Genomic DNA, 21517 nt, shown 5'->3' with positions numbered 1-21517 from the left:
GTAACATAGATAGGAGGATTGCTTGTGTTGGAAAGTTATCATTTTCAACAGCTAATCTAAACAGTAATGAAATGGCAGAAACACTAGCAACTGCTGGTATGAGTAGCCATGTTTGTTTAAGGCTTGGTGGTGAGTTGGATCTAGTTTTTTAGAATGTTTGAAAAATGGGTTTGCTGTTGTATGAGTCTAAATGGTGTTTCAATGTTTGGTTGTTGCTTCTTTTGATCAAAGAGAGATACTTTTAGAGGGGATTTTGGTTTGTTTGGTGTTTGGATGGGCTTTGTCTTGTGAGTGGTTTTTGCTATTTAGGGTTGTTTGATTGATTGGGGGTAGGTGTGTTTTTGTATGTTATTTACTGCATTGTGGTAGTGTTCTACCACTATTGAGCAAAAAAAAAAAGGTGGTTAAGTTTGTTTTTTTTTTAAATCCTACTAGCAAACTCCAAGTGATGATTCAATGATCAGTACAGTGGATTAGAACTCGTCGACAATAAGAAGAACATACTTTAAATCCAAGTTGATCTATCGGCTAGTGTTGGAGATTTGAGAAGAATGCTGTTTAGATTTTGATTAGTAGATTCGCGAAATTCAAACTTTTATGAAAAAATTAACTAAACTGTATGAGAGAAGGGAATGAGAACTTTTAATTGATGCAAGCGGTGTGAACAGAGAAGGCCATACAATAGGGATTTTAACATCCTAGTGACTTAAATGAAAACTTTCAAATATTTTAATGACCATTTTATAACTTTTTGAAGTTGAGTGACCAAAATATAAACTTACTAATAGTTTAGTGACCTTGAGTACAAAAATACAAACATAATATCTATATAAAAATATCTCAAACAAAAATTTAGTAGGAATTATTAATGAATCAAAATTAACAAAAAAAATTTAAACACAATTATAACACAATAAAATATAAGAACATTATACAAATAATTGCTAAGTCAAAATTGCACCAAAGGCAAAGTTTTATCATAATTATAAAGAGAAAGGATAAAATTATCTTTCAATTAAAATTTCATTTAAAGTTTAACATAATTTAAAAAGAGATGGTATTAAAATTACTTTTATATTACCAAATCTTAACAACTATTGATAATATTATATTACTGACCCAAGGTAATCATCTTCATCCAAATATGAGACTATGATCAATTCCTTGAATCAAATGCTCTCAAAAGAAAAATAACAACTCGATCGCTTTTTCATTGGAGATTTGAAGTTCCAAGTGGAAGGCATAAGATTGAGATGTTTAAATAGTAGGAAATTCAACCTAGAGAATTGTTAGAAAAAAATTATAGTATGAAATTCGGTTTAACTTTACTTGATTCAGTAGCACCAACATAAATAGGAATTGAACAAAGAAAAACTAAACTATAGCAAAGCAAGGCAAAGAAAATCCACCACATAAGTGAATAAATGTAGCATAATTTGTTTAATATAATATTACTTTGGATTCATCTTAAAAAATATTAATGCTTGGTAACCTTTTTAATCAATAAAATTCTGGTCAGTTTAAACTTGCCATTCAATATCCCACTAAAATTATGAGAATGATGGCAAACATATGTTTACATCAATAATAGGAGGAATATATATACATAGAGAGGGGGCGAGAGAGAGAAGATAAAGATTGTAATGAGGTACGTGGAGCTTAGTAAATAATTATAATAATCTAAGAAAAGACATATCAACATTAGGAATAAAGAAAAGGAAAAAGGAGATAAAAAGTTTGGATACGAATGTAGTATACTAGTTTCATGCACATCACTTTGTTCTTATGGACAATGCATGGATGCATGCATGCATGCGTGATCTGAGCTAGTATATAAGTAGGTGTGTATTGCAATATTTGAAACATAACACAACCAAACCAAACTATAGCAAAGCAAAACACATACGAAGCTACTATGGCTAATTGTCAAATGAGAAAAACTCAAAAATACACAATGGGCAAGCTTTGGAACTCTACCAGTGAAACTGTAACCCTGAGTGGCAAGAAAGTTTGGCAAGGCTCTCATGACGTGGATTTCTCGGAAACCATTTAAGATGGAGATGTGGGTGAGTTTACACATGATGCAGTGACTCAGCAGAATGAAGTTTCAGGTTCCATGGTTGGTCTTGTGTACAAGCTACATGATGGAATTAGGTGGATTGTTGCTTGGAGCAACCCTCAAGGTGAAGACAGCAAGGTATAAATTGTATTTGTTAGAGTATAGATAAATACTCTATTATTCTATTAGTTTTTAGTTGTTAGTCTGTTATACAAAGCAGTTATGCTATTAAATTGTTAGCAGCAGTTACACATATGCACTTTATAAATACTATTGTTGTACTGGTTAAAGAAGATAACAATACAAAAATCATCTATACATATTCTAGTATCTTTCAACTTACTGTAGATATTAACATGGTATCAGTTGCCTAGGTTTTGGAGACCTTGATTTTCTTATGCTTCTATGACGACCGCTGCTTCTGCTGATTCTGCCTCTGTCGAGCTTTGTTATCCAATGTTCACTTGTGCTCGGGTTAGATGACGAAAATTTTGTTCAATGGCAACAGCATATTCGCTTGATCATTAAAGGTTATGAATTGACTGGCTTTTTGTAGGGACCGTTACTTGCTCCACCGTGTTTTGTGTAGTCTCCAGAAGGATCTCTAGTTCTAAATTCGGATGCCTCGATGTTCGTTCAGCAGGATAGGTTATTTGCCTCCTGGTTACTTTTTACTATTAGTCCTTCACTTTTTTCTTCTTTTATAGATGGTAGGACGACATGCAATGTTTGGAATATTGGTACTCGCCTTTTTGCCGCAGTCATAGGTGCCAAGTTATCTCTCATTTGCCATGATTTACACTCGCTTAAGAAAGGTAGTTTGTCGACAAAGGAGTTATGTAGCAAAAATTCATAATACTGTGCCTTAATCGAGGCTTCTGGATCTCAGATCTCGGAGGTAAAGAAAGTGGATATCGTACTTGCGAGCCTGCCACTGGAGTTTGATGTTGTGCTTACTTTAGCGTCGTTCTTGTTTGAAACCTTACCGTTACAATGCCTCTTTAATGTACTATTGAAATACGAAAGTCGTTAGATTTGTGCGGTTCCAAAAATGCCATTTCATGCTAACCTTTTGGAGACTGTTCCATCACCATCGGTGGTGGACTCTATGCATAGTGGTTGTCCTCCTTTTGGTGGTTGTAGGAAGGGGCTTCGATCCAGAATCCAATGTCAAATTTGTGGTCAGTTTAGGCATTTAGCTCAATGTTTTTATTATCATTAAAATCGCAAGTATGGTGGCCAGACGTTGGTGGCTCGGGCTTTAAATCTGATTGGTCATACTGGACAGGGTTCAGATGCTAGTTTCTCGTTTCCATCACCAGCTTTTGGTTAGTTTGGTGGTTCTTCGTCAACGGCACCAGAAGGATTTATTTCTGGTAATTGGTGGGGTGGTCAATTGTTTGCTATGCCTCCCCCACATATGTCGCATACTATGGTTTCTAATCCTTTTATTGCATTTGATGATGGATTAGGCCTACCCTTTAGGCATTATGCTGGATCAAGCCAGCCATTTGGGCCTGGTCATAAGCAACTATTTGGGCCTGCTCCTAAGCCTCATTTCGCGCCTGAGTCAGGTCCGCATTTTTAGCCTACTGCTGGGTTCACTAGGTCAAATACTTTTGGTCAACACTTTAGGCCTTTCCTGCGTGCTAAGTCATTTGGCCCAGGCCGGGATTTTGGGGGTGAGATTCCTTCACTTAGGCCAACTACTAATGTTCCTCAAAATGGGTCGACGTCTAATTGTGTGGAGTTTGCAAGTCATTTTGGTCGTGGATGTGAGCATGGGCTTTTAAATGATGGTGCCTATACTACATCTGGATTGTGTGTTCTTTGATGGACCAAACCAAGAGCTCAGTGTTTATATTGGGTCAAATTCGTACATTGAGTTGCCTCTAATACCCGATTTACATGCGTCCGATGTCCCCAACTCTACTGGGTCTAATATTAATGCCACTAATTTTGGATCCAATTTTGATAATGATGATTCGTATATTCTTATGCCTATAGGAACTTCATCCTGGTTTCTGGATTTAGGGGCTACACACCATGTCTGTCGAGATGCCTCTGCTTTGAATGAGTCTACACCATACTCAGGTACATCCCCTCTCTTAATGGGTGAAGGGACTCCTACCAGGATCTCATGTGTTGGATATTTTATTTTACCTACACAAGCTAATTTTGTTTCGTTTGTCTAATATTTGTGTGTGTCGAATATACGAAAGAATCTCCTATCTGTTTCCTGGTTTGCTACTGGAAATAATGTGTTTTTGGAATTTCATCCTACTTATTGTGTTATTAAAGACATCAAGACTCGGGAAATTTTGCTGAAGGGCCACATTCATGATGGGTTCTACCATTTTTCTATGCCGATTACTTCTGTTCAATCTATTGTGGCTTCTTCTGTTGCCAACACTAGAATCCAGACCCGTCTTGCCAGCTGTGATGTTTTTGCTTTATGGCACAAACGACTTGGTCATCCTTCTACTTATGTTGTTAAATCTGTTATAGATAAATGTAATATTGCTTCAAATAAAATTTTCCTTGATAATGTTTTTACTGCATGTCAGAAAAGGAAGTCTCATAAATTGCCCTTTTCAAACTCTACTACTGAAAATACTGATCCTTTTGCTTTGGTTGTCTCTGATTTATGGGGACCTGCGTCTGTTGTCTATGGAAGTAATTGGTATTATGTCTCATTTATTGACATGTGTACTCGTTTTACTTGGATCTATCTTATTCGCCAAAGTCTCAGGCTGTGGATTGTTTTGTTCAGTTTCAGAGGTTAGTCAAAACTCAGTTTGGGAGAAGTATTAAAAAATTTCAAAGTGATTGGAGTGGAGAGTTTCGTGCATTCACGTCCATTTTGGTGACTCAAGGGATACTTCATAGGTTGTCTTGTCCATATACGCCCGAATAGAATAGGTTGGCTGAACGCAAACACAGGCATATTGTTGACATGGGTCTCACACTTTTGGCCAAAGCAAATCTCCCTATGGATTATTGGGGCTATGCATTTTGTTGTGTTGTTCATCTTATTAATCGTCTTCCTACCTCGATTCTGAAGGACCAGTCTCCTTATAAGGTTCTTTATGGACAAGAGCCCACATATAATCATTTACGAGTATTTGGATGTTGTTTTTTTTCGTATATGCATCCTTTTCTGAGTCACAAGTTGGATTTTCATTCTTAGGCCTGTACATTTTTGGGGTATAGTTCCCAACATAAAGGTTATCAATGTCTCAAACCGGATGGAAAGATAGTCATTTCTCGTCACATTGTGTTTGATGAAAAAAGGTTTTTGTTCCCTATGTCTGTTAAAAATTCAGCATCTCAGTCAAGTCAGTGTGTCTCAACATATGTCCTTATTGTTCAGCCTCTCTCTTGTCACCTCACAAAGTCCTCGTCCGTTCAACCTGCTAAGTCATCATCTCTTACTACTGGCTTCTGTCCCACACTCTCTGCCTCAGTAGTTCCAAAGGCTGATTTGGGCTCTGATCGTGAGCCACATCATCTCTCTTCCTTGCCCACAAGAGACAATTTTCCTGGTCCAACCACAATTACTTCCAATATTTAGTCTTCTCCTTTACTTATGAGGAATACTCATCAAATGGTTACTCCGTTTAAGATCGACATTTTTAAACCCAAGGCTATGTTTGTTGAAGTTGTAGATTGTGAACCATACATGTGATAATACTCTAGAATGTCATATTTTTATGTACTATTTATATGTTTATTTTGAGTATGATCCTACTAATTTGAGCTATTTATGGCTTTTTATCTTATAAGGACTAAAGTAAAGGCAAAAATAAATTTGGGGGCTAAAAGCATAAATTTAAAGATACAATGGGCCAGCATGCAAGAGGTGGTACTGAAAAAACAAATTATGGAAGATTTGGGGCAAAAGTGCAAAGAAGAGATTTTATAGCACAAGACTCTATTTAAATTCCAATTATATTAGGATAATTATTAAGGATATTTATTTAGATTTAATTTTAGCTTTTATCTTTATTTATCCTAGCTTTTATCTTTATTTATCCTTATTTATCTTTAATTATCTTTAATTATTTGTATTTATCTTTTAGAATTTAATTAGGAATAGACTAGGTTTTCTAGTACTATAAATAGGGGATGAAGTGTCACAAATTTCACTCATCTTTTCTGTAAACTCTCCCTTTCCCAAAAAGCTTAGCCTTATTTCCTTTCGTATTATTCAATAAAAATTCCATTTTCTTTACATTTATTTCTTTTTCCACAAAAATCATGAGCCACTAAACTTATCTAGCCAAAGGTTTTCGAATTTCCACAAAAAAGGTTTATGAGGTTTAGAATTTGCACTTAGCCTTCTCAACGAGTATTCATCGCTTCTCCGCACTACGAGTCTGACGCTTTCATCCATGTCCCTTCAAAAAGTGATCTTTTCATCTTGTGCAAAGGTGGCTGCTTTGTATGTTTTGGGAAAGTTTCACAGTCAATTCGTTAGCTTACTGCGTCAGAGGTTAGTGAGCCCAAAAGACAAAATGGTGTGGGATTCGTCGTTGAGAAGTGATGATCTAGCATAAGATGATCCCACAAAAGCGATTGTTGGCTAGAGTCAGGTTTCACTAAATCGTAAGTCTAAAATTTGGAGCTAGTGGTTGTAGGCGTCCTCTTCCACTATAACTGGCTTATTCTATTTGAGAAGGGTTACCTAGAAGCTAAAGATTGAATCCAAGGAGGATCGAGACAACCGGAGGCTGGAATCTCTCCAAAAGAACTCTTTTTCCTCAACTCTATTTATCTCTACTATTTTAATTTTAGCTTTCGTAATTTCAATTCAATCAAAACTTTTAATTTTATTTTTTTTATTTTTCCAGGTACGCAGGTTTTCTTGGGCACGATTCTGTCTAGGATTTTGAGGAACAAGAACTTGTGCAAATCCAGTCCCTAAGGATTTGACCTTACTTTCCTTATACTATTCTTTTTCATTATTTTATAGAGATAGGATATTTTTGGTGCTCTTAACAACTGCATCAAATTTTGGCGTCGTTGTCGAGGACTGGTAATGTACTAATCTTGTTTTTTTGTTTCTTATGACCAGATCTGCTCCAAGTATTCTTGCGTTTGATTTACAAATAGAGAAAAACTGCGAGAGCTAATTGCAAGGAGACAAAGTTATGGAAATAGCAGTCAGGAGTGGTTGGGACTTAGAGTAACCCACCACCAAAAATTGAAGTTGACAACGAAGTCGAGTCTAGGGTTAACGAAAACCCTACTCAAACACTTGAAAGTGAAAAAGTAGAAGTTGATTCACTAGAAGATGTGCTTAATGTTAGGGTTAACGAAAATCTGAATCTAGCACATCCACCTATGACTCAAATGATTCGAAAATTAGCCGAAGCTCCTGTAGAACAACCGCTATTGTGTATTGCGTATCCTACTATAGATACTGATTTTAAACTAAAGTCAGGTTTAATCCACTTATTGCCAACTTTTCATGGGTTGGAAAATGAAAATCCCCACAAACATCTAAAAGAGTTTCATATGGTTTGTCTTAGCATGAAACCTCAGGGGGTAACTGAGGATCAAATCAAATTGCGTGCTTTCCCTTTTTCCCTAGCAGATCCTGCTAGGTAATGGTTATTTTATCTTCCCCTTAGATCTATTACAACTTAGGCGGGTCTTTCTCGTTTGTTTTTCAACAGGTTTTCTCCAGCATTGCATGCAGCTGAGTTAAGAAAGGAGATCGTTGGAATAAGGCAAAAAGAATCAGAGTTTCTTTATGATTATTAGGAGCAATTTATGAAGTTGTGTGCAAGTTGCCCATAATATGGTATAACGGAACAGTCTCTACTCTAATACTTTTATGAAGGTTTAAAGCCCATAGAGATGAATATGGTGGATGCCGCCAGTGGAGGAGCATTGGTCAACATGACTCACCAACAAGCAAAGGACTTGATATCTTCGATGGCTGCAAATACTCAGCAGTTTCGAGATAATCCTGAACCCCCTAGAAGGGTTCACCAACTAAGTAATTCAACCTTAGAAGATAAATTTGATAGACTTACTAATATTGTGAATTCTCTTGTTGCAGAAAAAGAAAAACCAGGCCGATTATGGGAAATATGTGCTATACCTGAGCATACAATTGATGCATGTCCTAGTTTGTATGATAATACTATGGCCTATTTAGATGTTGTGGGGAACTTTCCTCTGCCACCACAAAGGCGATATGACCCCTACATTAATACCTATAACCCAGGATAGAGAGACCATCCCAACTTGAGCTATAGGGCAAACCTGCAGTATAATCAACCATTCCAAAATCGGTTTCCACAACAAACACAAGATTTAGGTACCTCTCTAGAAGCTATGGTCAATAAATTAGTAGCTAATGTGCTTGATTTCCAACAGTAGATACAATAGCAAACTGTTGATTTCCAACAACAAATACTATGACAAACTCTTGATTTCCAAAAAGAAACGAAGGATTTTCAATAGAAAAGGCATCTATTAGAGAATTTACCATATCCATTGAGAAGATGAACTCACAGTCGTCAGAAACGGAACTGAATCCAAGACAACACGCAAATGTAGTGACGTTCCGAAGTGGAAAAGTACTGGAACCAATTCCTGGCAAAAATCTTGGCCAAGATTTAGCCGAAGAATGATGAAGAGGTCCGAACAAAACCTTCACTGCCTAAAATTCAACCTCTATTTCCAGGATGATTAAACCAATGTCAGAAACGTAAAGAAGACAAGGAGATCCTCTAAACATTCAGAAATGTCGAGATCAACATACTACTATTGGATGCCATAAAAAAATTCCATGTTATGCCAAGTTCCTCAAAGGGCTCTACCCAAAAAGTGAAAATTAATTGGTAATGAAAGGTTAAGCGTTGGTGAGAACGTATCTGTAGTATTACAGCAGAAGATGCCATCGAAATGCAAAGATAGGGGCATGTTTACAATACCAAGCAAAATAGGCCACTTAAGAATTAAAAAAGCCATGTATGATTTAGGGGCCTCTATAAATGTAATGCCTTTTTCTATTTATGAATCACTTAACGCTGGTTTCTTAACGAAAATAGGTATTATCATTCAATTAGCAGGCAAGTCTATTGTACATCTCGAAGGAGTCCTCGAGGACGTATTGGTGAAAGTCAACGAACTTATATTTCCTGTAGACTTTTATGTGATAAAAATGGAAGAGGATAACACTCCTAGATCTTCAAACATCTTGCTGGGCTGACCTTTCCTTAGTACTGCTAGCACTAAGATTGACATGAGTAGTGGAACCCTCATGATGGAGTTTGACGGGAAGATCGTGAAGTTTAATGTTTATGATGCTACTAGTCACCCAAGTTAAATCTTGAATGTAAACCATGTCGACATAATTGACTCATAAGTAGAAGAAACTTTTGAGTCATCTTATGGAGATAAATCTAAAATGATGTTTGATGATTTTGAATCTGTTAATGAATTATTGGCTCCTAAGGATACTAAACTTCTACCTTTTATTATGTAGGCACCAGATCTGAAATTAAAACCACTTTTGGAGCATCTTAAGTGTGCATTTTTGGAGAATGATAAGACTATTGCTGACTTAAAAGGGATTAACCCCTTGATAGGCACACATAAGATTTTCTTGGAGGAAAATACGATACCAAAGAAAATGGCACAAGGACGATTGAACCCAAATATGGTGGATGTGGTAAAAAAAGGAGAATTTCCAAGCCCATACGAACGAAAGAATTCAGTTGGAATAGCTCCAATACTAGTTAAGGCGACAGGCTAGCGACATTAAACAAGCGATTGTTGGGAGGCAACCTAATTTTTATTTTTCTTTATTTTTATTTTTATTTTATTATTTTATTTTATTAATTATTACTTTATTTTGTTTGGATATTAATAAATTTTTCTTCTTTTGTCTAGGTAAGCTGGCAAGGAAAAAACTCAGGAATTGACATACATTCACAAACATCCCTTATTCTATCCCTATTCCAAGTAGGAATAGCACGTCCCTGCTTTATACAAACCAAAACCTACACCCAAACACCCCACCCTTTAGCCAAACACTCTATTTATACACCCCTAAACCCTAAAAATTTATCCCATTTTTCACCCAAACCCCCACCAGCTGCCGCACCTTCTTCCTCACCCCCCACCATCGATTTTTCAAACACCATGGTAAGGACTCAGCCATGTCGTCTCCATCTCTATCTCCACCATGCAACTCGTCCACCTCATCACCCTCCTCTCTTTCATACAACGCCAAACCTTCCCCTCCTTGTAGCTATGCGTGAACGGCAATGACTACATGGGGAGGTTTTCTAAACCCTTTTACTTTCACCTATTTTTCTTTTTCCTTATTTTTCACATCGAGGACAATGTGTTTTAAGTAAGAGAAGGCATTCCTCATTTTTTCTGTCATTTTATATGCTGTTGTTGCTGCTGCTTTGTGCTCGTTGCCGGCCACATATTTTTTTTAAGAATATTCTGCCTCTTTTCATGCCCAAGAATTTGACCACAACTTGCCTACTGTTTGACCTACATGCATGAACTTTTTTCTACTGAGTTGTTATGATTTTGCTTGTTTGATTTCATCTCGATTGTTTTAGTTCTTTTAGGCTGAATAATTATGATTGATAGAGTTAACCCTATATTGCTCATAGTAAAATCGATTAAGTCTAAATGTAAAGAGAACACTTAAGGAAAATTGCATGCTGAATTTCTATTCATGACCATTAGGTAGTTGTCGAAACTTATTTTTGACACTTGATTATTTTCCCTCATCCTCCAAATTAAAATTTTGTTTCATTATAATAAATTGTGATGCTTCATGGTTATGGGTACAGCTTAAAGCATGACTGACTGAGTAACCAGGGTTGGGTGCTTGGGTTGTCATCCTATTTCACGTCAAAAGGTTGTGTGATGTGTTAGGTAACTCCGCTAATCGAAATTTAATAATTTTTCTTTTTGGAATATGTTGGGCTGAGTAATCGAGGTGTGGTGCTTGGCTATTATCTCTCTTCGCGTCAAAAGGTTCGATATGTTCTTAAGAAAAATATAATAAATTTGGAGTATGTTGGGCTGAGTAACTGGGGTAGGTTGCTTGGGCCTGGCTGTCATCGCTCTTCACGTCAAAAGGTTCAATGCATTCTTAAGCAATAATAATAATATTAATTTTTTTAAAAGAAAGGAGAAAAAGAAGAAAAAAAAAGAAAAGAAGAAGAAGAAGAAGAAATGATGTATTAATAAAATTGCATTTGGGGACTAAAGGTGGAAACAAATAGGGTGTCTTGGTAAGTTTAGTAAATTACCTAATTTTCATGAAATAATTCAAGTCGATTTTAATTTTTGTGTGTATTAATTGGAATACTTTTTTAGTTTTACTTAAAGCAAGCTAAAGGTTCTCTTTATTTTTTATATGCATTATGCCTACTTTTTATAAAACTTTGGAGTGGTATTTCAATCATGGCAAAAGTTCTAATTTTCACAGTGGTTAGGAACCATACTTGAGGGCAAGCATGGGCTAAGTAGGGGGAATTTGATAATACTCTAGAACGACATATTTTTACGTATTAATTATATGTTTATTTTGAGTATGATCCTACTAATTTGAGCTATTTATGGCTTTTTATCTTATAGGGACTAAATTGAAGGCAAAAAGAAATTTAGGGGCTAAAAGAGTGAATTTAAAGATAAAATGGGCCAGCATGCAAGAGATGGTGCCAAAAATACAAATTGTGGAAGATTTGGGGCAAAAGTGCAAAGAAGAGATTTTATAGCACACGACTCTATTTAAATTCCAATTATATTAGGATAATTATTAAGGATTATTATTTAGATTTAATTTTAGCTTTTATCTTTATTTGTCCTAGCTTTTATCTTTATTTATCCTTATTTATCTTTAATTATCTTTATTTATTGGTATTTATCTTTTAGAATTTAATTAGGAATAGACTAGGTTTCCCAGTACTATAAATAGAGGATGGAGTGACACAAATTTCACTCATCTTTTCTGTAAACATTCCCTCTCTCAAAAAGCTTAGCCTTATTTTCTTTCGTATTATTCAATAAAAATTCCATTTTCTTTGCATTTATTTCCTTTTCCACAAAAATCATGAGCCACTAAACTTATCAAGCCAAAGGTTGTCGAATTTCCCCAAAAAGGGTTCATGAGGCTTAGAATCCGCACTTAGCCTTCTCAACGAGTATCCATCACTTCTCCGCACTACGGGACCAACGCTTCCGTCTATGTCCCTTCAAAAAGCGATCTTTTCATCTTGTGCAAAGGCGGCCACTTTGTATGTTTTGGGAAGGTTGCACAGTCGATTCGTTAGCTTACTACGTCAGAGGTTGGCGAGCCCAAGAGACAAAATGGTGTGGGATTCGCCATTGAGAAGTGATGATCTAGCATAAGATGATCCCACAAAAATGATTGTTGGCTAGAGTCAGGTTCTTCTAAATATTAAGTCTAAAATCTGGAGCTGGTGGTCGTAGGCGTCCTCTTCCACTATAACTTGCTTATTCTGTTTGAGAAGGATTACCTAAAAGCTAAGGATTGAATCCAAGGCGAATCGAGACAACCGAAGGCTGGAATCTCTCCATAAGAACTCTTTTTCCTCAACTCTATTTATATGTACTATTTTAATTTTAATTTTCATAATTTCAATTCAATCAAAACTTTTAATTCTATTTTTATTTTATTTTATCCAAGTACGTAGGTTTTCTTAGTTACGATTTTGTCTGGGATTTTGAGGAACAAACACTTGTGCAAATCCAGTCCCTAAGGATTTGTCCCTACTTCCCTTATACTATTTATTTTTCATTATTTTATAGGGATAGGATATTTTTGGTGCTCTCAACGACCGCATCAACACGATTGAGGAAGCTTTTTCTACTACGGAGTGGTGTGAAGTAGCACAAGCTGAGTTTGATGCCCTGGTCAATAATTCTACCTCAGAACTTGTTCCGATACCAAATGGTCAAAAGGTGATCGAGTGTAAATGACTTTTCAAAGTAAAGAAAAATCTTGATTGGATTGTCACCCATTGTAAAGCTCGGTTGGTGGCGAAAGGTTGTTCTCAGGTACCTGGGTGAGATTTCAAGGAAATGTTTAGTCCTGTAGTAAAACATGCTACTATTCAAACCATATTATCTGTTGTTGTTTCCAAGTGTTGGCAGCTCTGCTAGGTCGATGTGAATAATGCGTTTTTAAATGCCAATCTTGTTGATGAAGTGTACATGCAGCAACCTCTAGGATATGTTTAGTATGGTCCGAATGGCGAATCTTTGGTATGTTGTCCGAAGAAAGCTTTGTATGGGCTACGTCAGGCTTTGGGTGCCTGGTTTGATAAATTGAAATGTTTTCTCATTTCTATTGATTTTTTTCTATCAAAGTCTGATGCATCTCTATTCGTTTGGGTTATGCCTGACTCCACTCTTTATGTTCTCATTTATGTTGATCATATTATCATTACTGGGAGTATGCCTAACTGTATAAGTAATTTTGTTCAGTAGTTGCGTAATGAGTTTTCCCTTAAAGACATGGGTGATCTTCATATTTTCTAGAGATTGAGGTTACTCGTTCGTCCACCGGGTGTCTTCATCTCTGCTAACTAAAGTACATTCGCAATTTGCTAAACAGAAGTTCCCTAACTAATACAAAGAGTGTTCACACCCCGATGATCAGCTCATCTATTCTGTCTAAAGATGATGGGGATTGTCTTAGTGATCTTATTGAATACAGGAGCCAAGCTGGTGCATTACAGTATGTGGTCCTAACTTTACCTAATATTGCATACGCGGTAAATCGTATATGTCAGTTCATGCATGTGCCTACGACTGTACATTTGGTTGCATTAAAATGAATCTTATTTATGTGGCATCTTGATTATGGGATCATCTTTCATCCATCTGACAGGCTTTCTTTAGTCGGTTATGTCATGCCAACTGGGGGCAAGATTTTGATGATCGCAGGTCTGCAATGGGCTACTGTATGTATTTTGGCCACACACCCATCTCCTGGTGTTCTAAGAAACAACAAGTTGTTTCGCAGTCTACATATGATGCAGAATATCGAAGTCTTACTGTGGCTACTAGTGATGTTACTTGGTTAGTCTCATTGCTAAAGGAATTACAACTTCGCTCTGACGATCCACCTACTATTTGGTGTGACAACTCTAGTACCGTAGTAGTTGCTGCTAATCCCGCCTTACATTCTAAGTTCAAACATGTTGGGCTTGACTTGTTCTTTGTTTTCAAAAATGTAGTTGACATTTCTATTGTTGTTGGTGAGGTGCCTACTTGTGATCAGGTTGCCGACATTCTTACCAAGCCACTGTCTGTTTCGTACTTTGCTTGATTTTGCAGTCTTCTTTAGGTTTTTCCCGTCGAGAAGATGAGTGAATGTTAGAGTATATATAAAGATTCTATTAGTCTATTAGTTGTTAGTTGTTAGTCTTTTATACAAAGCAGTTATGCTATTAAATTATTAGCAGCAGTTACTCATACATGCTTTATAAATACTATTGTTGTACTGGTTAAAGAAGATAACAATACAAAAATCATTCTATACATATTCTAGTATCTTTCAACTTAGTGTAGATATTAACAGCATTCAATTCAATCTTACTATTAATTAAAGTGGGTATATATACATAGATATAATCAAATAGTCTATGATTAACTGTATGCTTGTTGCAGGTCTATACTAATATCCACAAAGAACCTATTCGTTGTTGGGAGCAAATCAAAACCGATCTTGACACAAGAGGAAGCTTAGAAAGTTTGGGTACGTTGCATCAATATACCAAGAAACGTTCGCCGACACTGAAGGCATCATTTGAGTCAGAGGCATAACTGGGTTTTGCTTGCTGATCAAATTGTGGTGGTAATGAAGGCTATCTAAAATAAATAATACTATGCTTCCTACTGGGTGCATTGCCTGTCCCACTACTATACTAAGGGTGAGTTTGGATAGGCGGTGCGTTTACCTGCGGTTAGTGTAAAAACAGCGGTGACGGTGAGATTAGATACTGTAGCAATACTATAGTGTAAGACAAAAAATAAGCTAAACACACCGCACTGCACCGCACCGCCGCAACAAATGAAACCTAAATATGATACCTACTAAAAGATGTGTGAGTGTCTTCGTGTTAAGGCCTTCGCAATATTATGTCACTGCCATGCATTTGCATGGCTGACTATTTGTGTAATATTATTATGGAAAAATAAAAGGCCCTTTATTAGCTTATTATTTCACTTAATTTGTTTTCTCCAGCTACTGCATCCACCCATATTCAAAACTATTTTTTTTAATTGCACCAATGATATACATATGGGTCTTGTCGAAACCATTTTCAAATCGAGTTATGGAAAATGGGAATCGACTTTAAGAAAAATGAAAACGGGAGTCGCCACCAATCTTTTTAGGTGTGATTGGATCACCTTATAAAATGTTTTGTTTTAAAATCATTAGTTTTGGTCTACGAAATCAGAAAATTGGTTTGGGAGCTGGTTACGTACGAGGAAGGGTTATCACCCTTGTAATGCCCAAAAATTGGTACCTAATTGATTTTCAAGTGTCTTTAATGTCAGAAATTCAAAAATTTTAAGATGCAATCCTCTTTAGAATATTTTGATTTTGAAAATTGAGATTCACTCGTATCAAAATATTGACACTAAGTTAGCCCCCCTTTTTGAAATCCCTATCTCGAAACGACAAAATGCCACATCCAATAAGTTAGGACACAATGCTTTGAAATTCCAAGACAATTGCTCGTATTTTGAAAACCTTAAAAAAATTAGAAGTGTACTTGACTATTCGAACTCAACGAGAAAAGTTGCAACCCAGTAAGTTAGGGCACTAATTTTTCGAATCTTCCAAACACCTAGCATTGCCTTTTTATTTTTGAAAACTTTGAAGTCTTGTTTTTAAAACTGATGCATGAAGGAGCACATTAACATAATAAAACATAACATACAAGATAACATATTATAGAAATAGGTAAATAAAAGCATAATAACAATAACATAAATGTCATACATTAATTAATATATATATATAAGAAATATAAAATATGGTAAATTTTAAATAAGTAAAATATACATAAAAAACAACATATATTAAAGAAGAATAGATAAAATATATAAACATGTAATTCAACATATATTTAAACATATTAATAAACGAGAAAATGATGCATGATGTATGATTGTATAAAAACAAAACAAGACAAACAAATACAATAATATATAAAAAATAATAATAATATAGTAGCATATGTTATCAAGCAATCAACACTTTATAAAATCATGAAAATAGCATTTAATACATGGACAATTTATAATATAAAAAATATAAAAAGGTTTAATAAAATAAAGTGAGTAATTTGGATATATGTGTATATAATTAAAATACAATTCGAAATGGGTGATAATAATATATTATAGATAAACTTTAATTTTAAGATAAAATAATAAAAAATATGATATTGTATTATATAAAATAATATAAACATTTAATAATACATAAAATATAATATTTAATAGTGAATTTTAAAATAGATAATATATGATAGTATATAAAAATAATAATAAATGAAATAATTTATAATATATAATATAAAATGTAAGTTTTAAAATAATATATAATATAAATAAATAAATATATAAGATATATAAGTTAAAATATAATATATAATAATAATTTACAAATTTTGAAAATATAAATAATATAATAAATAATATATATAATAAATTAAAATAAGTTTAAAAGTATATAAAAAGGGTGAAATTAAAAAGGTTGAAAAACTAAGATAGACGAAGAATAAAATAAGAACAAACCGAGAGAGTAAGAACGCAAGAGGGAGAGAAATTTGAATGAATGCTCTCAGGAATTCTTATTGCTTCCCAAAACTCCAGTGATTTACAATGAAGGGAGAGGCCTCTATTTATAGTTGAGCCTCCTTAAATCCAACGGTACAGATCAATTACATCAACGGTTAAGATTAAAGGATATCTACAAATTAAATCTCCAAGATTACAAAATCATATCTTCTAAGATTGTATATCATATCTAAAATTGCAATCATATCTAAGATTGCAATCATATCTAAGATTGTATCATATCTAAGATTGCAATCATATTTAAGATTGTATCATATCTAAGATTACATATCATTGAAGATTATATTTCCATATGAGTCAAGCTTGTAGATGGACCTTAAATTTTTTCAAGTAATGGGCCATTCCGATCGGGCCAAATTATATTTGTAATTCTGGACTGAACTTGGACTTTGTTTTTTTGGGGGGGTTTATTATTTTAAATACTGAAATGGGCCGGATAAAATTGAGTGTTTACAGCTACCCTTGTTTGCTCATTGCTATGTAATAGGAATTGAGCAAAGACCATAAAGGACCAAATTTGCCCGGCCTAGCCCAATCTTTGCGATCTTTTCCTCGAATGGTCTTCTACCTTCTCCCTACGACCTCAAGAATGCTATGTTGATATCTTTGATCTGTTTTTGTCGAACACAGAGACACTGAGTCTGCTTCTTCGATTTGTAAGGATGTCAAATCATCTTGAGTCTGTTTGAGAACATTTGAGAATCATATCTGCAAGGTTCTCGACTTGTTCCTTGTAAGCACAAGGATGCCTAAACCATCTTGAGTCTGTTTGAGAACATTTGAGAGTCATGTCTGCAAGGTCCTCGATTTGTTCCTTGTAAGCATAAGGATGCCAAACCATCTTGAGTCTGATTGAGAACATTTGAGAGTCATATCTGCAATGTCCTCGATTTGTTCCTTGTAAGCACAAGGATGCCATTCTTGAGTCTGTTTGAGAACATTTGAGAGTCATATCTGCAATGTCCTCGATTTGTTCCTTGTAAGCACAAGGATGCCAAACCATCTTGGATCTGCTTCAGTATAAACATCTGAAGGTTAGATTTGCTATATTTGAGAACGTCTGAGAGTCAAATCTGCTATGTCCTTGATTTGTTTCTTGTAAACACAAGAATACCAAATCATCTTGGATCTGCTTCAGTATAAACATCTAAAGGTTAGATATGTTATATTTGAGAACGTCTAAGAGTCAAATTTGCTATGTCCTCGATTTGTTCCTTGTAAACACAAGAATACCAAATCATCTTGGATCTGCTTCAGTATAAACATCTGGAGGTTAGATCTGCTATATTTGAGAACGTCTGAGAGTCAAATCTGCTATGTCCTTGATTTGTTCCTTGTAAACACAAGAATGCCAAATCATCTTGGATCTGCTTCAGTATAAACATCTGAAGGTTAGATCTGCTATCTTTGATCTGTTCTCTATAACACGGGGATGCCAAATCTGCTATCTTCAACTTTTTCCCTATAAACACAGGGATGCCATGCTGAAATCTTCAATCTGCTTCGCAGAGAGCACAGGAATGTCAGATCTACTATCTTCGATCTGTTCCCTATAAACATAGGGATGCCAAATCTTGTTTCTTTGATCTACATTGTCCCATAAAAGACATAACCTGTAGAATGTGTATGAGCTCATGCCTATGATCGAAGTGAGTCAAATTCTCCTAATTAGACATGTTATAATGTGAAATGTTATGAATATGACCCTTATTTCGGGCATCATCACTCATTCCCTCATCGAAGTTTTAACTTTATACTTCTTGATGTATCAATCATACTCTGCTTGTATGCTTTGAATCAATTTAGTCCTATTATGCCATTCTCCAAATGTTGTGACCCGCTGGAGATGTTTATGAAATGATCCTTTCTTAAGATCAATTTAAAATGTCCAACCACCTTTTGGACTGAAGAAGAAATTTCCTCGAGTACATCTGACCCTCAAATATGGAAATTCTTTAAACAATTGACTTGTTTCAGTTTCTTGTATTATCTAGAAATTTCCAGAGTAATATGCAAAACTTCGTTTGTAAAGATATTTAGTTCATCAATAATTATTTCTATGCAACACACTTTATGAATAATAGGACGAATAAATTGATCTTGAGGATAATGATTTATCAAAAAGACAAAGGAGGTTAATCTAGGAATCTATCTTTGAGAAGAAAGAGAATCCAAAGATAGTAAATAGGACAAAAAATCAGATACCCCAGATATCGCCACTTGAGCGTCTATACACCAGCTCCATGAAGACTTTCTTGAGTTCAACATGTGTTTAAAAGATCCAAAGTAATTCATTGATGCCTCGATATGTAACATACTTCACTTCTCGTCGAATCCGGTATAACAAGGTCACTACATGACTTTCCAAATTTGAGCTGCCCTTTCGGGTTTTCAACTCAAAACCCCTTTGGTCTCAAGGCGCCTTTTGCGGGTTTTCACCTTGGCCTCTCCATTTTTTTCTTTTTTCTCTTTATTTTTTTCTCTTTTTTTTTTTCTGTTTTTTTTTTAAATAGAAGTCCCAAAGTGCCCTTTGCGGGTTTTCACCTTGGCTTCCCTTCCCCTTCAGACAAAGTACTCTTTGACTGAGTCCGAATTCACTAGATCAGATAAATTCTTCCTATCCATTTCTTATCAAAATCAATGCACCTCTAGAGAAAGCCCTCTTCGTAACATATGGCCCTTCCCAATTCGGCATCCTTTTGCAAGGTTTCCTTTATGAGATTCTTTTGGACGAACCTTTTTTGTCATAAGTCTGTGTCATCCATTCTTGGTACATTTGCTTAGGATGAATACTTTCAAGTTAAGTTTACTAGAGGTATTCAATTCTTGACTCCATCAAAGCTTGGAGGAAAAATCTTGATTCATAAACCCATGAGAAAGGGATTACCCCAACACCGTCCTGGCTATTGTTTGTCAAACCCTACAAAAAGATGGTTCAATGATTCTCAACAGACAAAACTGAAATTGCTGACTTTATCCTTCAACCTGGAAAGCTGAGGTATAGAGATTACTCCTGGAGCATACATCTCACCATGACTCGATGATGTTTCTAAAGCATCCCTAATCTTCATAAATTGCCCCCAACTGTGAAGCTGCCAAATGAGCGTAGCAAATAGGAGGCACAACAAATATGGCTGTAGTGCTCATTTGATACATGTAGGATAGAGAATGAACAAACTCTTGCAGATCATCAGCCGAAAACCCAGCCTGGTCTAAGAGAACATGATAGCGGGTCTGCCTCGTGATTCCAATCATTCCAGCATGGGTACCAAGGTAAAAATCATTGTTCTTTGGATGGCATACTTTGTTGTCAATGACAGTACCATGTAGCATATTGTCAGGAGATCCCTGCTGAAAAAAAAAACTTGGTATTATGGTTTTTCGTACAATAATAACCACAATCTTTAAGGTTCCACTTCTCGCCAAGAAACTTGCAAGCCTCAATAACTTGATCAAAACTTGATTGAATTGAGACTCGTTAACCCTCTCCCTGAAAATAATGATTTGATTAGGTTTCCTCTTCTCTGAACTTGTATAGAAGTCTAAGAGAGCTTCCTTCATGATACCGTCATCAACTTTATCAGAAACTGGTTTTGAAGAAAGAATCTATCATTTTAAGCTTCAGTGGCTGTGTACGGCCTGATGCCCCATAGCTGAAAATCAATGGCCACCTCCCGGAGCTAACCATCGCAGCTATTGACAGCACATCAGACTGCTCAGGAAAGCCAAACAATGCACCCATTCCAAGGATGATGGTTGGAACCTTTGAAACAATTGGAATTGAAGGTGTTTGCCCCAGCGTAAGCATAGAGAGTAGGCGGTAGTTTCTTATGCCAATTTTTACCAGTCTCGATCATCTTTTGTAATTTGTTTTTTCTTCTTTTTCTTTTCTTTTGGCAACCTTTGTTGTACTGTGGTATGGCGCATTATCTTTGAAAAGACTGCAAACTTTTGGCATTGTGCAGTTATATATAATCTTTTTGCTTTTTTTTTTTGAAATAGATGATTTTTGACTTTGTAATATTGACATATGAAGCTATCTCCCCCTCTTAATGGAGTAGTTGACGTCTACAAAGATGAGTCATTGTCAGCTTGAAACTTTTGATGAGCTCGGGCCCATAACATACATGCCCCATAAGTCTTTACTCCTTTAAATTTGGCATTCATTGTACAACTGATGCGATCCCTTTCCATGGTGGACCAACAGTGCCCCAAAACCTCATGTTTATCCTGGTAATTGCAAATCCTCCTGCATGCGTCTTTGGACCATATTTTTGAATTCCCATAATAGTCTCAACAAGGTCTTGTTTTGTCTCCTCAGCTAATTCCAATTTCGCAATCTTTCCTTCCTCTAAGGCTATATTTCCTACCACCACTTCATGGGGTAAAAACCATTTTCAACAAATTCAGAAACAAGTCACAATTTCTGTCACCTTCAAAGTATTGAGATTCCTCTAAACACATATCGCACTTAAAAGGAACTCTGAATCTATAGTATTGTTGCCCGTGTCATTGGTATCTAGTGATCTATGATAGGCACACAAAAGAATATACAAGGAATAAATG

At 35.6% G+C, this 21517-nt stretch overlaps 1 pseudogene; it reads left to right on the top strand.

Annotated features, from left to right (window-relative positions):
• The first annotated feature begins 1872 nt into the window (after positions 1-1872).
• Positions 1873-14902, top strand: LOC108451155 (uncharacterized; annotated as a pseudogene).
• Positions 14903-21517: the final 6615 nt, after the last annotated feature.

This window comes from Gossypium arboreum, chromosome 5, assembly GCF_025698485.1.
Source record: "Gossypium arboreum isolate Shixiya-1 chromosome 5, ASM2569848v2, whole genome shotgun sequence".
Classification (NCBI taxonomy): Eukaryota; Viridiplantae; Streptophyta; class Magnoliopsida; order Malvales; family Malvaceae; genus Gossypium; species Gossypium arboreum.
The sequence above is the reverse complement of the archived record's forward strand: the minus strand, read 5'-3'. Positions and strand labels throughout refer to the sequence as shown.